The sequence below is a fragment of the Lycium barbarum genome, chromosome 7 (genome assembly GCF_019175385.1).
Source record: "Lycium barbarum isolate Lr01 chromosome 7, ASM1917538v2, whole genome shotgun sequence".
Taxonomy (NCBI): domain Eukaryota; kingdom Viridiplantae; phylum Streptophyta; class Magnoliopsida; order Solanales; family Solanaceae; genus Lycium; species Lycium barbarum.
This window is the reverse complement of record NC_083343.1, coordinates 129,999,074-130,017,204: the sequence shown is the minus strand read 5'-3', so window position 1 is coordinate 130,017,204 and position 18,131 is coordinate 129,999,074. Positions and strand designations below refer to the sequence as shown.

Genomic DNA, 18,131 nt, shown 5'->3' with positions numbered 1-18,131 from the left:
AAAACTCCATTGCTCACGTACAACAGTGACCGCGACCCGAGCTTCAACCAAACGACCTCGACACCAACTAAAACTTTAAAGAGAAATGGGGGTTAACTGGTGGTTTTGGGGGCTGGTTTCTTTAGCTACTGTCAGTGTTTAAGTGTGTATATGCGATGCTTAATTCATGCAATGATTTCTAACTGTTATGGGAAGATGAGGTCTTCTCCTTTGTGTAGCTAGCCGATTTTTTGGGCGTTCGGTGTTGCGGCTGCTGATAGCTAGGTGTGTTATTGTGTGTAGTGTCTATCCATGGTGGTTTTTAGTGAAGAACAAAGCTGATTTTTGTTTGATGTGTTCAGAAGAAACAAGCAATAATCAAATTGCACGATGAGATAACAGCGGAAGAAATACCTAAGTCGAAACTTCCCACACTATTTGAACTAAGAGAAGACAATAAACACTAGCACAAATGGAAATCTAGGTAGCAGCTATACCAACAATAAAATAGCAAAGAAAGCAAAAATAAATCGAATGGAAGAGACACCAAATTTATGTGGTAAAACTCCTTCAATGTGAAGAGGAAACATCCACGGGACCTCCGGCCCACAAAAGCTTTACTATAAAGAACAAGAGTTACAAAAATGTTCTCCAAATGATTACAACAACAATGTCAAGCACGGAGCAACAATACATAAAAGATATCATCAAAACTAGCGAAGAAATGAGAGAAATCACCCCCAAAACTAAGTTACTGTTCGTACTCGAAAACTGAAACTATAGACCACAATATCCGATCTGCACCGTTGAAATCGAATAAACAGATGGTTAGAACCCCCAGTTCAAATTTCAGCACGATCCAACGGCTAACGAATCGATAAACGCAGCTTAAAGTGAACTGCTGTAGCAGAAAATTTCTGGACGAAAATCTGTTTTTTCTCTCACGTTTTTCTCTCTATATGGCTACTATGAATTCACTCTTGTGTTGTCAAAATAAGACCTAAATTGATCCTATATAGAGAGAGGAAACTTTGGGCAAAATTGGTCTGATTCAAATTGGATTGGGTTTTATTAATTCAATTTCGCATAGGAAGGAAAAATCCAAAAACCTAATTGGATTGGATTTTATTAATTCAATTCCACATACGAAGGGAAAACCTAAAAACCTAACATGATGTTCAATGGTGGCTGGTGGGTGAAGAAAGTGAGAGGAAATTCTTTTTGCTTCAGTGCATTGCGGTTGCTACCAGGTCCATTAGGCTCGTTAGGGGGTGCTATGGAATTAGGTCTCTAAGTCCTATTTTTGTGATACGGCTGATTATGTCCAGGATGAGTGTAGGTCTCTTTCTATATATATTGTTTCTATTTTTGGTTACCTTTCCCAAAAAGCCCTTGCAAAAATTAGATATTCTTATCTTCAAAATGAAATATGCTTTTGAAATGAATTGGGATTGAAATGTGCCATGTGGTGGGCTATCATTAGTTCTTTTTTTTTCCATTAAAAGGATATATAAAAATACCAAGAGAAATATATTAGTCAACTACTTTTTAACTAAAACTAAACAAAAGTTAAATTATTAGACTAAGGGAAAATCCAAAAAAATAATTAACTAAAAAAGCTAGATTAACCTATTTTTGTAGTTTTCTTTCTTCGAAACATAAAACTTGTACTCTAAAAATAGAGGATATTTTTCGTCCTTTTTTCATTGCACAGACAAGCCTACTAAAAATGACATAAAAGTTAAAATATCAAAGATTAGACTAAAAAAAGAAAAATTAGACTCTAAGACTGCCAAAAAAAAAATTAGACTCTAAGACTACAAAAATGCCCCGGAAGGGTAATTGTAATTGCTAATGATATGAATGCTTATGGCACACCCCTTCTTTATCTAAAACTAGTAAAGTTGCTTGCGCTTTGCACAATTATAAAAGTCATTAATGAATGCTGAAAATTCAATAAGCTAATAACGTATTTAGATACGATAGTCTATACCTCTCTTTTATTTTTATGAAAAAGGTAATGCTCATAAATAACATACGCTTGGGTTCATTGATATGTTAGTTTATTAATTTTGTTTATTTAGCGGGTACCTCTAAGTAATGTATAGTTAATTATACTACTATATCTAGGAAGCTTTTTAACTTTTATGTAATTCAGAAAGATTCAAGGAGATCTAGAATATTAAAAGAAACTTAAATTAAAGTATTTAAAGTCTTATTAGTCATATATCAAAATATAAAAATTGTATATAAATGAAATAAAGCATAATCGCCATGAATTCTTTCAACCTTCTTTTTTGAAGTTCTCAGAACTTTGAAATGTCTAAAACCAAAAATATAATCGTCAGTTAGTATTATCAGAAATGATCAAGGTATCTTAGAACTAAGGTTAGACTCGTATCGTTAGGGTTTTAGTGGAAAAACTGAAGGTTTGAACGTTTTGTGAAAATGATTGATAGACCTATTTCAGGCAGCCATAATTTCATGATTAGTTGGGAAATTGGGAAAGTACCTTAATGAAAGTTGTAGTACGTAGAAATACCTTTCTAACGATATAAGGACCATGTTAATCAGAGATCGGAGCAAGGAGATATGATCATCTCAAGATGGCTAATAGTAAGGCGCTTAAAATCTATAGAATTGGCTAAATTTTTTATACATCTGCCTTCCAGTTCAATTTTGTGAAAATCCATTGAGCATTTGAGAAAGCTTAAAACATGAAATTTGTGGCCCTTTGAAACACCTTTATAACGGTATATTATGAAAATTGGTCGGATGGTACTTGTTCATACTTTTGATGATCTTTGTCCTTATTGTGGAGGACCACACTCATGACAAAATTATTTGAATTCTCCTGGGGGCGGATTGTGCGCACAATCCCAAACCTATGAGTGGAATATTTGTGATAAGTGTGGTGTTCAAAATGGTCATTGGGATAATTGTGCTTATTTGTCCTTCCCTTCCCCGAACTCCCACTATGGTGATTCTACTTTTGATTTTGATGATAATAGGGATATGGAAGTGGAAGAAGTCTCAAATGCTCAAAATGAGAGGATAATGCTCATGTTAGAGACCATTCTTGAAAAAGAAGAAAAGTTGAACTTAGCACTCGAGGACTTGAGGCAAACACTTAATGACTTGAGGCAAGCAATTAATCACAATGACAAAGCTATTCACACCTTGGACGATCAAATGAAATTATTGGCTAAGGCTCGTAATGCTCACCAACTTGAGGATGTTGAAAGTAGTCAAGAAAGTGTCGAGAACATGGATTTCTCAATGGGTGCATTTTTACAAGCTTTGAGCGACTCTCACCATGATGAAGAACTTGACAAAGCGAAAATTGTGAGCCAAGATTGGCTTATGAATCAAGCTCAACAACTTGGAGTCTATGGGGATCACCGTGAAGGCATTTCATGGATGATGAAAGAATTTCTAAAAATTCATGTTGAGCAAAGTCAAGAAGTGGAGCGACTTGAAACTGCTATTCGGGAATTGGAGGTCAAATTAATTGCAAAAATTGAGGCATGTAATGCTCAATATCAAAGGGTCATGGATAGTAGTTTGGAGTTGGTTTTCAATAAAGAAGAGGTCAAGATTGATTTTCATGCGCTAATGGTGAATTGTCAACCGACAACCCAAAAATAATGCATGATGCCGAGATTGAAGAAATAATATTAGAGTTGCATACAAAAGTTCATGAAATGGTTTTTGAAGACTCTAGTTCATTTTTGAGTGAGAATGTCAAAAATGGAGTGAATTTGAAATTGAAGCGCATTGGACCACATTCCAACTATTTTTCAACATTGTGCTTGGTTGATAATATGGAAGTTGAACTAACCGAGCCTATGGAGAATTTTGAAAATGAAGAAGAAAGCGTTTTCATTTAGAAGTTTGCTATGTCAAGAAGACAAAATGACATTTCTCACTTAAAGGCCAAAAAGTGTAAAATGCGGTACCCAAGAGTTGGCACCATCGCCCTATGAGCGTCATCTTAATCTTAATTTAAAGTTGGGGCCAAGACTCATCTCCTCCAAGTGGAGAGAGAAGTGATAAAGTTGACATACGTCGTGCCACGACATTAAATGCGGGTAAGAGTTGGGGTGCTAGGATAGCTACTAAATGCAAAAGTAAAATGCATAGAACTATGTTCTTAATTTTGGGTCCAGTGAACCTGCCCCATTTTCTTTTAAAAACAAAGCCACAACTTGTGCTCTTTTATTTTCCCTTCCGTTTAAAAGGATCCCTGTTTAAAACACCAGCACACCTCGCCTATTTTTTCTATTTTCACAAGCACTCTCTCGCCTACTGCTCAACACCACGCACGCTGGTACCAGTGTCCTGGTAAAGCTCTTGTCTATCTTTTTTTTGGAAAAGAAAAAATGATTGAAGTGATGATTCTTGTTATGAATTTTGGACTCAATGTTTGGCTCTTAAGTTCACTAAATAGTCTCTTTAGGGTATGAGTGATTTTCTTTGAGTTCATTTGTTTCAATAGGGCTTTGGATACATATTTCACTTGAGTTTGAGATTTTTGTGAGTTCTTTTGCATTATTTCACTTCACCGGCAGATTTTTGTTCTCTTTTTAGTTTCTTTATGTATTTGAGAGCACAAATCCTTGAAATCTGCTATTGTTGATTGATTGGGATGTGATTAAATGGGAGGGTAATTTCATTGACCCACTGTCTCAAAAAGCTTGTTTAAAATGTTGCACACAAACTGTTTGATAAATTGTTTGAGAGGCATTTTTATCCGCCGGTGAAGTCTGAGTAACCGAGCGACATAAGGAGATGTGTAGAAGTGTGTGTGAGGTAGTTCAGGCTGGTTTTAAGGTGTTTTGCTCATATTGCTCAGCTGTTCATTACAACTATTGAAATTCATGATCTTTCGGCATTGAATTGTTAATGAGTCTTGAGAATGATTTTTTCTTCTCACTGCTTAACTGAGTTATATTGGACTTTTGGTTTAAATGGTGTAATATTGAAGTCTAGGCTACGTATTTGGCTTGAAAGAATTGCAGCACTTAATAATTTTGTGTTTTGGGCATCTGCAATGAATTTTACTACATGAATTGGCTACTTAAATTGAAATAAGGGTGTGGCTTGGTGAAGATTCATTTATCTGGTGGCATTAAACTTTGGTGCAGTGAGTTTTGAAGATGTGTTTGAATGCTATGCTTCACTAAAATTGTTAACTATACCTTGAACTTTGGAAGTGATTATTATTATGCAAGCTGCTTGAAGTGTTGAAACTCAACATTCTTGAAGATTCGACGAGGAATGGATCAAGTCACGGAGGACGAGGTCTTTGATGCTACCATAGTTAACAGGGAGTTACTCTAACTTTGATTTTCTTTTTTTTTTTTTTTTTAGTTGCATTAGGAACAAGGCAACATTTTAAGTTGAGGGAGGCTGTATTTTGATGAATATTTTGTGTTGGGGTGTGATATGTTATGATATATGATAGTTTGGTAAAAGTCTAAGTTTGTGGGGATGGTCCAAAAAGTTGTGATGTGGGAGTTTTAAAAGTGAAAAGGTGAAAAAAAAAGTAGTAGAATAGAAAAAAAAAAAAAATGGAAACTTCCTTGCTATTTTGAAAAAGAAAAAGAAAAAAAAAGAGGAAGGAATAATAAAGAGTTGTGAATAAAAGTGAAGTTTGGGACAAAATATTTTCATCTTTAATCATTTTTACACAAGTTTCGGAGGTAGAACTTTACACCACACTTTGAAGCTAAAGATTTGGTTGAGCACTTTTTTGAACCTTTACTTTATTTCTTTAATTTCTTGCTTTGTAATGAATATCTAAGTATGTAGTATTTATTTTCTTCACTTGAATTTTGTTTATGGAAATATTCTATGATTAAAGTTTGGACGAAACTCTTGTTTTGCTTATGTATTGAATAATTTTTATTACTAATGAAGTGAATTAATGTTGTTTTAATTAATCTTGTTCTTTAATGTTTCTTAAAGGTTTAGCTAATCTTAGACCCGCTCATTTACTTTGATTTGAGCTCGAGAGAGGAAGATTGAGGTTGAGAAAGATTAATTAACAAGAATTTGGGACTTTAAAACGCATCTAATAACTTGAGCTAGCGAAAAAAAAGTTACTTGAGATTATATTGATTGTGCTTAACGTCACACTCTAAGGCTTGAGAAAGCCTTAGAGTGAAATTCATTGATTTGGTCGAGAGACTTTTGATGAGATTTTAGAGATCATTATCTAATTAGCATAAACTCACTCTTAGTTATAAAATCGTGAAATACATTGGATCGTTATTTGAGCGTAATATCCTTTGTATCCATATTTGTGGTCATTGATTATTTTACCCGCTTTCTAGTTAGTTTTATCTTTGTTAGTTGTTAAAACAAAAACCAAATATTGAAAAAGTGTTTGGTTTAGCGTAGTTAGTGATAATTCCTTAGTTGTTTAAATCGCCTACTATATTGTTCCCTGTGGAATTGATCCCGACTTATAGTTGGGTAAATTATATTGCATACGACCGTGTACACGTTCTCTTTGAGGAGTAAATTTGGACGTTATCAGCAGGTGAAGGGCAAAGTGTCGTATATGAAGACATCATGGCAATGCTCCAAACATACTTGGACCAGGAAGCTAAAATAGATGAGGAACGAGAATTAATACATCAATCCACTTTGGAAAATTTGGAAGCTATAAAAAGAATGAACAAATTGTGTCTACTCCCCAAAATGAATTGGTTGAAGAAGAGATTTCAAACATAAAAGATGAGGCCGAATATTCTTGTGACAATGATGAGAGTTGTGGAATTGAAAAAATGGTTCAACTTGAAGAAGAAGAAGAGCAAAATCTTGAAGAAGAAATCTCCAATTCTCAAAAAGAAGAAATTGAGGAAATAATAAATATCATAATGGCGAGGAATGACAAATATGGGTAAGTTGTGGCCAAATCGTGGGAAGAAGTTCAATATGGAGACGATGAAGCTATTCAAAACATGGATTTCACCATGGGAGAATATTTATAAGCTTTGGACGACTCTTACAATAAAGAAAAACTTGACAAAGTAAAAATTTTGAGCCAAGATTGGCTAATGAATCAAGCTCAATAACTTGAAGTCTATGAGGACCACTATCAAGACATTTCACGAATGATGGAAGAATTTCTAAAAATTCATGTTGAGCAAAGTCAAGAAGTAGAGTTGCTTGAAATTGCTATCCGAGAATTGGAGACCGAATTGAATGCAAAAATTGAAGCATGTGATGCTCAATATCAAAGGGTCGTGGATAGTAGTTTTGAGTTGGTTTTCAATGAACAAGTGGTCAAGATTGATTTTGAAGAGCTAATGGTGGATTGTCAACCAACCAACCCAAAAGTAGTGAATGATGCCGAAATTAAAGAAATGATACTAGAGTTGCATAAAAAAGTTCACAGTATAATTTTTGAGGACTCTAGTTCATGTGTGGGTGAGGATGTCAAAATTCATGCAAGTTTGGAATTGAAGCGCATTGGACCGCATTCTAACCATTTTTTAACATTGTGTTTGGTGGATGATATGGAAATTGAACTACTCGAGCCTATGGCGGAAGTTGATGATGAAAACCCATGTGTTTTCAATTTGAATTTTGCTATACCAAGAAAACAAAATGACATACTTCACTTGAAGGCCAAAAAGTGCAAAATGCAATACCCGAAAATGCTTCTTTTTAGGCATAATACATGGGGATCATCTTAAACTTGACACTTTTTAGTTGGTGCACAACATATAAAAATTCGGTCCTAATTACTCTAAAACTTGGCAGTTTATATTTAATAATCTCTTTTGATTATTAAATATTACTTAGGGCTCGTTTGGCACGAGAGATAATGATAAATAGTCCGGGGATTATATTTGAGATGAGTTTATTCCGCGTTTGGTTGGATTAAAATCATGGTATAACTAATCCTGAGATTAATTATCCCGGAATTGTAATGTTATTTTATTCCTATGAGAGGGTTAATAACTAATCCCAAGATAAATTATCCTGGAATAACTTGTTTCCAACCAAACAACCCCTTACAATTTTATCTAATAGAGTAGCTTTTGAGAAAATATTACATTTAGGTTTAGATGTCGTAATCAAACAGAGGAGTTAGAACTTGAATACACAAACTTGAAATGAGCTTGCGTCATGTAATAGTTTTCTTATTTATTTTGTAATTTTTTTATGTTAGACTTTCACTTTGATTTAGATGATCCCGTAGCATGTGAACGTTGGCTGAAAGCGTAAGTCCGAAAAGGATACTATTTCACCAAATTCATTTTAAATTAATTAAATTTGAAGTCCTAAATATTAATTAATACAATTATATCCCATGCTTCATTAAATAAATATTTTAATTATGAAGTGTATAAAAGTCCGTCAAAATTATGGATTTTTTTTTTTATGAATTAACATTTTAATTTATGATTTTCCTTCTAGAGGGATTATCTAAAATCGCATATAAATATTGAGAGCCTAATATAAATTTCTTGATATTAAATAGAAGCTGATTGATACTCTCTCTGTCTCAAATTATTCGTCGTGGTTACTAAATAGGCGTCTCAAATTATTTATCGTTTTAAAAATTCAAGGCATAATTAATTAGTTTTTGCATATTTTACTCTTAGTAGAACTTTGTCAATAAAGAGATGACACACACACACTTACATACATTTATATAGAATAGGAGAAACAAAAAAGGATATGACCACCACAATCAGAATTTTAAAATACAAAATTAAAAAACAAAATGCAACAGTTGAAAAACAAATGGAAGGAGCAAATTCCTCAGCCAAAAAAATAAAAATAAAAATTAAAAGACAAAATTATATATATAAAAAAAACTGCAATAGAGAGAACAATTAAAACGGTCAAGTTAAAAAAATTTAAAACTTCCTGCCGTATGTTTGTACCCGTATTTCCCAGGATCTCAGTTATTCCAAATTACTGCTATATATCCATTTAAAGGAAAAAAAAATACCCTCATGTCGGGCTACAACCCTTCTGACTGGGCAAAACATTCGTGAATCAATCGAGAGACGCTTGATTAGCAGTATATATATACAGAGAGAAGAAGAATTGTTCATAAGCATTCTCCCTCTACTCTGTGTGTATATATGTATTTATATATAGAACTCTGTTTTCGAAAATTTTCAGTTGTTTTATAAGCAAAATACTTAATTCCTCTTTGGATATTTTATTCTTTATTTGATGGATTTTTGCAGATGAAGCATAATTTTATCAAAAGTGACGCAAAAAGATAATTTAACAACAATGACGGATGGGCGGTACGTTTTCCTTTTTTACTTATGATTTGGTTTTTCATCTACTCATCCATTGCCGAAGCCTTCGACTGTACCTAAATCTCAACAACACAGACTGCAATTAGCAAACGAGACAGGGAATTGAAAGAAAATGCATTGTGTGTTAAACAGAGGGAGAGAAATACCCAACAAAATTCATTCAGATGAAAGAAAAAATTGCAAAAGGTGGGTACAACGATAAAAGAGGCTGCTAGAGGAATGTTGAACAACCTTTTCGAAGGTCTGATTAACAAAAACAAGTCGGGCATATGCTCATGCTTTGCACGGGCACGGGCTATCCAGTTATATTAATAACTATATATAAATGAGCATACTTAAAATTTGTCGTCCTCACAGCCTCTCAAATCTGATATGGTGCTTGCACGTGGCTGCTCACCAATTGACTTTTCATGCCATGTTTTCATTTTTTCATTTTTTCATTTTTGCTATTATGCTCATGGACTTCTATCATTGGTCGGTTGTGCAACTTTTTTAAGAACAATTTTTTTGGGTTTTTTTTTATTTTCGTGTACCGTATTAGTATTGGATTTTGATTAAATTCGGATCATGCATTGTAACGCCGATTTCTGGGGGTGACGCTCCCAATAATTTTTTTTATTCTCAGGACTTCAAACTCGTGACTTCTGAATAAGAGTAGAGGGATCCCAATCAACCCACCATGATGCCAACTTTTTAACAATCCATTCAGAGAACTTTTTAACACTCTCTTCATATTGCTTATTTGGTTATTCCTTTGACCGTATTATATGATTGGTTTAACTTCTATATTTAGTTTTAAATATATTGCTATTTTATATTTATTTAATTTTTTTCAAATTTATGCTTATTTAAATAAGTGAATTTATATATAACCAAGAAATCATATTAAATTTGTGGTATTTAATTAAGGATAAATTTAGAAAAAGAATTTCTTACTTTCTATTGGTGAGTGATTTCATAAAGGGTGTGTCCAGACTAAAAAACCATATAATATGGATGGAGGAAGTTCTTTTTTTATGATGCCCCTAAACATACTGGTAAAATTTAGGTAACTTTAGAGCCAAAATTTCCTTTTCAACTGAAACTTTTGTTGTGTCTTACTTTACATTTAAACATTTCTCACGTCATATGTTTCTCTATATGTTTGTCTTTATTTATTTTAAACCTCCAATACCTTACCTCTTTAGTGAGATCATATTTGCTAACAGGTACAAAATGTAAAAATTACCGAACAACGTTGTATAATGTTGAAAATGAAAGTAGCGTTATCTGTAAAGAACATATTCATCAAATTTTGTCTGATTAACTAAGAATTGATTTTTTAATCATAACGTATATATAAAGAACTAACTCGAGATTTATTTTATGAATTTAGATTATTTATTGAGTGTCATTTAAACTATGGTTAAAAGCCGCAATTAACTAGCATAAAGTCTTGAACACAAAATAATAAGTGAAAAATTAATTAATAAATATAAAAATAAATCTATTTCTATCTATAAATAAAAACCACATACTCACAAGTTCATAAAAAGACAAAATTATTTTTCAATTTATAATTTTCACCGAGTTGCAATTATCATATCTTAACATGTTAGTGCATAGAATATCTAATCATCAGGTATTTTCTTATTTTCCTATCAAATTTACTTCTTCATTTAAAATTATCCAATTATATGATGAACAAGCGTTAGTAATTATGAGAACTTATGAACAAGATATAATTAACCTCAATTACATTAAATTAATTATGTAGTAGAAATATGTGAAAAATTATAATTAATTGATAAAAGTTACGTGCTGTTTTTATATTTCGAGTTTGACACAGGCCTCATGCATGTGTATATATATATAACCAATGGTAATATTAATGGTGTTTGGCACCCAAATGCTGAATCTGCATATAAAAACCATATTCAGGAGGTTGATGGAGATGGAGGTTTATTGACATGACTAAGTTCTATGTTTTATTTTGGAACCAACGAAGTAGCATTTTCGGTAGGCCCTATTGATGAAAAATGTCTTTGTAAGTGGGGAATTGTATTGAATTTCTATCAAGTAGCTTTTGCAATAGAGCGTGCAAATAGTTTGTGCAATAGAGTGTTATTAACAACCTAACTTAATTATTCATAAGAACAATAATGCTGTGTTTCGCCAGGAGTTTTTAAATTTTATTAAAAGTATATAAGTGCCAGCTTACGTAATAAATAGCTTTATAAATTAACTGCTCAACTAATATCAGTCATCCAAAGCTATAGTCACTTCTTATTGAAAGATTGCAATCTGAAATTGTCTTTATGAAGCACTTGACACTAACATCGCACATGGACAATAGATGATACTTAAAAGTTGAGATTGGTTATATTAGGTTATGGATAGGCATAAAATATAAGAAGGCCTTCTTAATATGTTTTAAGCTTGGTTAAGGATTATAGCCTCAGGTAGGCTTTGTGAAGTATTTTTTCAAGAAAGATGCTAAAAAGTGTATTTCTTAGGAAAATAGATGTAAACTAAAGTAAAGGAAAAGAAAAAATATTTTCTTTTTCATCCTTTCAAGTATTCGTTTCTTCTAAGTTTGATAAAACTTTGGACGACGATTTTCTTTTCACAAAAAAGAAGCATTATAATTCTGCTGGTTGGTTTTTAGAGTGAAGGGATGAAGGTACATAAAAGATTTAATTTTCATTAACCTTTAGACTTCTAATATGTGGTATTGCGGGTGGGGTAGTGTTTGCTTTTGATTATTTAGTGTTTCGCCGTTTCTCTTACAATTGTGGATCTTTATGTTATTGCATTAAACTCTATCTGGGACAGGCGTGCCAAGAAGTACTCGCATCTATATTTAAATATTACTTTTACATATTTTGTGCTTTGGTGTAAAAAGTATTTTTTATTTCTATTTCAAGAATATCGTATTGTCTTTTGAAGGAAATCTTATTATATTAGAGCTATGAACTATTTCAAAAATTGTACAGAGCATTGACATAACAACGGTCTTGAACTACACTTTGCATAAGGAAATCTTATTATATTCTCTCGATTAGTTTATTGCTGAAGAATCAAAAGGCACTAAACGTACGCTCATCATTTCCGTTTGTTTTCTGGTCAATTAATTCTAGCAATCTCTGGTGGTATAATACTACCACACTAAATAGCAGTATATTGCCAAAAAATACTTTTACTTTAAACTTTTATGTGGCTCTTTGCATAGACAAGCTATACTGTTTTCTTACATTTTTATACATAGTATAATCCTAATTGAAAATATTTCATACACATATCCTAACATATTAAATGGTTATTTTCAGGTTCAGTAGACAGAGATTAGCAGCCTGAAATTTGGGCACTAGGATAGAGAGATGCTTGACGCTTTTTTAGAGATCCATGACGTTACAGCTTTAATTTAGACGGCTTTTCATATGTGGCGATGTTGGTTAGGTGTATTTTTTTCCCCTTCGTTTAGTTTAATTTAAACATCACTTTTTATTAAGATCTACACAATCTCTATTTGTTAAGATTTTCTCCCGCCCCTCAAGCATGCTGACTCGTATCTTGATGTTGAGCTTCAAATAATCATTTCAATCATGCAAGATATACTCCATCCATTTGAATTTATATGAATCTCTTTCCTTATTAGTCCGTGCAAAAAAAAATGATCATTTACTATATTTGCAAGCAGTTTACCATTATGCAATGATTTATAACCACACAAAATAAATATGACTCATTTAACACTACCAATTTAATAGTCTTCTATGATAAAGTTGACACCGAATTCAGAAAGTTTTTTGTTATGATCATTATTAGTGATGACGAGGATGAGAGTAGAGAAGAAGTATTTGAGATGGAGATGCGTCGGATATATTTAATTTGAATGTGTGTATTTATTATATATGAAATGATGTAGTGTGATTATTTTTGCAGATTTATTAGGAGGAGAAAAAGAAGAGGAAGTTACGAGCTAGGGAGGGGGAGAGAAGAAAAGAAGGAACGAGAACAAGAAATAATAGGGAAAAAGAACAGAAAAAGTACGTTCAGTTCTTCTCATTTTTTACTTTATCTTAAACTTTGGATTTGTAGCTTCTTCGTTGTCCTTTTTTTTTAAAAAAAATCCCTCCCTTTTCTTAATTTTTTGGTTTCTTTTCTCTATTAGAAAATACTATAAGAAAAATTTAAAATTTACAAAGTAAGATGTAGAATGCCAGTTTTACATATATAAAGTTGATCAAGTTATGTGATATATTCATGTTGCCAAAATATTAAGTTATACTATATTTTTTTCCCCTCTCATCTTGGTAAATGCTAAAATAATATTAATTGAATTTGTTATTTTACCCCCCCCCCCCCCTCCTCCCCGCAACCACACACACACTCTGTAAGATCTTTAATTTGTCAAGATTAAGGATCATACATTCGCTGTCAATTTAGGGAATGTTTCTTTGTTATTTATGCTCAAATAACTCTAATTAGTTTGATTTTGTTTCCCACCTTTTCTTACCTAAAGTCTCGTATTATTATGATATCATAAGGTGGAAACAAACAAGGAAAAATGAAAAATAATTAAGGAAAATAGTGTAGAAGTTGCAACTTGATTACATAGTTAAAAATTAGAGGCCGAAATTAGTGTCATGCTCCACCTCTGTGTTATTCCCATATGAAATTAGAACCATTTAATGGGGAAACGATCACATCCAGTAATGATTCTTCCAGTAGTTCGCAATGGGGTCTTGGGATATTGCCCCGTGTTCAGGAACTGTTTAAAGGTCAAGATTAATTTGTTGTGGATACCATCTTCATTTCAAAATATTACTCCAGCAAAGTCCACAGCTTCAATGGAAAAAATAAACTTCATACCAGGTTCTCACCTCCTTATTTCACTTTACGGCTTTGTTTTCCATTAAAATTTTCTATAATAGATCTAAGATAATCAATCATATTTATTAAGGAGATTGTTGGTGCAAATTTGAAGGAAGTGGATCAACAAAATAGCGGATTAACGACAACAAGTCAACAACATGGAGAATAATCAGAGTAAGTTCAAATACAATGTCTCCTGAGCCATTAGTAGTGTTGGCAGCAACATCAGTGTATTAAATTGGAGTGTGCATCATTCACAGAAGCTTAGCTAAAGGAAGAAGTTGAAAATTATTGTATTAAATTTTGTTTGAAAGAGAAACAAGACTTTTAAACATAAATGAGACATAATATCTACGAAAAATCATGACTTTTAAAAGGTTCTTGAACACCTTACAACATCTCAAGACTCCATTGAGAATTACCGATGAATCATTACTGGAAGGGATCCTTTCCCGACTTAATGGATCAAATATCAAATTTAAACGTAAAAAGTCCAAGTAAACAACCTATTTATAATACAGGAAAATGAGGTTCCTTAAAAAGTATTTTATCTTATTTCCATTTTCAGAACATCAAATTAAAAAAATGATAGATCTGAACTTGAAATGCTAAAAAAATTCTGTTTATAGAAATTCATATGGTAATTTAAAGATTAATTAATTTACAAAAGGATAAAAGAACTTCATAGTTTTCCGACTATACTATAATGACAGAAAGGTTCTATCAGATAATTATTTAATATTAATATTTATTACATTTACTGCAAAGGACTTTTTAAAATTTATTTATTTGCTTTCGCGCGGTGAATTCAGTAGTCAATACAATATATTCAAACATTTCATTCATTGATATAGTAAAAAACAATACAATACGATACTATTTTTTTTAATCAATTTCCCAGTAATCTTTGGGTATTTGCATTAATCTCCACAAGAAGAACCAATTCAGTACACGAGGTGGATTTGAAAAACCCTGCCTCCAATTTAAACTGCACAAAATAACCTACTATGCAGGTTTCAATATATCTAGCCTACAGCAGTTGGTTATTTACTAGGCTTTAATAAGTTTAATCTTCACCAAAAATTATGCTTCCTGTGTTTGTGTCTTAGTGATGGTACTTGAAGTTGATCCATTCTGTATGGTCCTCTAGCACTATGTGGTAATTCCTCGAGGGTGAAAAAATTGTGATCTTGATGGTTGATACTCCACTTAGCCAAGCATCTGCTACCTGATTTGCCTCCCTATAACAATGTTACAATACGATACTATACAATATGAAAAAAAAAAAAACAATTTGAAATGAGCACCAGACGTTTGGAAGTACCATTCAAGTTCCACAAAGATCAAATTCAAGCAAAGATGAATCGATCAATCCAGATTTTTCTTTAAATAGTTGCATTTGCCAGTCACACCCATCAACTACAACTTATATGAGTGTAACCTATGATGATTTTCTTTTTTTCATATTTCCTTTGTACATCATGTAACTAAAATACAATTGATCTCAAATGACAAACAAACAAAAGAAAGTGGTTTTGTTGATAGGAGCGCACAAATCTTATACTCCCTCCTATTTGTCCATTTAGCTTTTTTTATTTTGGTTCAAAATAAGTATCCACTTACATAGTCAAAAAGTAATTAATTTTTTTCCTTTAGATTTAATATTATTAAGTGCTAAAACGACCGGATCATATTGTGTCAAGTTAATGGCCATATGCAACTTTTAACTAAGGGTAGTTTAGTCAAACTACATATTTTTGTCTAGGAGTTAGTGATTTTTTAAGGGGGATGCTAAAGGCTATATGAATACTTATTTTGAATCTGAGGGAATAGCCTAATTGGTAAGCTTCTAAAATAAGCTTATTTAGTGTTTTCCCAAAAAAAAAAAAAATCTATTGGTGAGAAGTCATTTGTATTTGTCTAATTAATTTAAAAAGCATTTATGAGAATCACTTGTGTTTGGCCAGGTGTTTTTTCCAAAAAAAATGCTTTTTGGGTAACTTTACCTTTTTTAGCTTCCGCAAATCAACTTTTGCTATTCCCCAAAACACTTATTTTATCCAAAAAGCTTGATCAAACATCTCACTTTTTTAAACTAAGCACTTTCCCCGACAAAGAATAAACACTTGGGCCTCTTAAAAGCTTGGTCAAACAGGCTACTTTAGATTTGGTACTCCAAAATAAAATGAGTCGATGTAGAATTTATAAACTGGAAGGGGTTTGAACACAGCTTAACTATCAGCTGTTCACTTTTAATGAGGTGTATTTTGCAAAGTAGTTGGTGACAGTTCAGGTAGGAAAAAACGAACAACTGATAGTTGAGGTGTGTTTTGTAAGCAAGTTGTAATAGTTTAGGTAAGAAACTCTCAGTTCAGATAGACAACTCAAACCAATGTGATACTTGAGGTGTATTTTTGACCATTAACCCTAATAGTAATAATCACTGTCGTCACCCAAATACTTGCTACTCCCTCCGTTTCAATATGATTGAATTTTTGGGTGTGACACACTCCTTAAGAAGTTTAATTAATAGTATTAATGAGATGATCATTTGACTAAATTCTCCTATGTCTTTTTCCAAACTTTTCTTAACAATGAAATAGTGAGTGTTGGGATCTGAAAAAATTATTAAAAAGAAGGGTAACTTTTAAAAAAAAAATTATTAACCTCTTGGACTTTGAACGACTCACTTAATTGGGAGAACTACTTTATTCTTAACGATGATGACCAGGCATTCCAATGTCCAATGAAGCTTAAGGCGAGTAAATACTAATTCTGCTTATTGCTAATTTAAGCAAGGAGAAACGAATGCTACTCCTATTTTTTTTTCCCTTTTCTTAAAAAATTCACATTTTTCCAATGTATCATTTATGGGTCTAATGGAATTCACTAGTAAAGGGAAAAAACTCGCAATAGAGGTTTTTTATTTTGATCATATTTTGATTGTTAGTATATACAAAATTAAAAAGGACAGCTACTACAAAAAACATATTCCCAGTATAAGAACCGCCACTACAAAAGATATTACACAGCCATGATTACTATAAAGTTTCTGTGAACCTGTATATAAATCTCTAGATTCGTCCCTGTATAGTAATTCAAAACTTCATAAATGACTATATAAAAAGGTGGAAATTTTTAACTAAGGAAGTTCAAAACTCTATGAATTTTTTAAAACTTCACGAAGAACTTGTTAAATTAACTTACGGAAGTTCAAAAATCCATAAAATTCCTGAAGCGGCTGTAAGCCTGTAATGGATCACTATTTTTTAATTACTTTTTAAATCGTGGCTGAGTATTAAAAAACGATTTAAAGTGGCTAAGACGCCCAGTACTTGCGATATAATGCCTCTCTTGGACCTGTATATCTCACTGGCCCACAAACAACAATGTTACTTGATTTCTGGTTTAACTAACCAAAATAACCATCTTGATAACTATTGACTTTGAATAATCAAATAATTTGAATGTATTGTCTTTGCATGACCATTGAGTAGTATTGTGTTTGCATTAAAACAGCTGAGTATATACATACCTGGTGGTTCAAAAATAGAAGACCCAAAAAAAAAAAACTATCTTTTCGCCAAAATTCAAACTGCAAAACCTCAAAGAACAAGAGACGAGTTCATTAACTGAATGGTTACTCAACTATCTGAAATTAACTACTAAAGTTATATTTTTTTCGTTTGTAATAGAAGCGCCACTTGACTATGCCTGTATCACTCGGAAGGGCACTCAATAGCCAAAATACTTATTTTACCTTCAAAACTATGAACCTTTGCCTTTTCTTAGAACTTTCTTGCTATTATGATAGTTTTCTCCTTTTAATATCACTTATAGAACAAAAAAATCTTATTGATAAAGTAAAAAAGGCGGAAAAAATATTCAAGCATATATAACGCTGAAAAAATAAAATACTTGAGAAAATATTAATTACAATAATTTGTTCGTTTCAGTAATTTTGTTAATAACAACAATAATTCAAAAATATATTTA

At 32.2% G+C, this 18,131-nt stretch overlaps 1 long non-coding RNA gene across 1 annotated transcript; it reads left to right on the top strand.

Annotated features, from left to right (window-relative positions):
• Positions 1–4,041: 4,041 nt before the first annotated feature.
• LOC132602650 (uncharacterized) lies at positions 4,042–5,920 on the top strand. The gene is made up of 2 exons (XR_009567854.1): positions 4,042–4,323; positions 5,127–5,920. It is a non-coding gene; the product is annotated as an uncharacterized LOC132602650 (long non-coding RNA).
• The last annotated feature ends 12,211 nt before the right edge of the window (positions 5,921–18,131 follow it).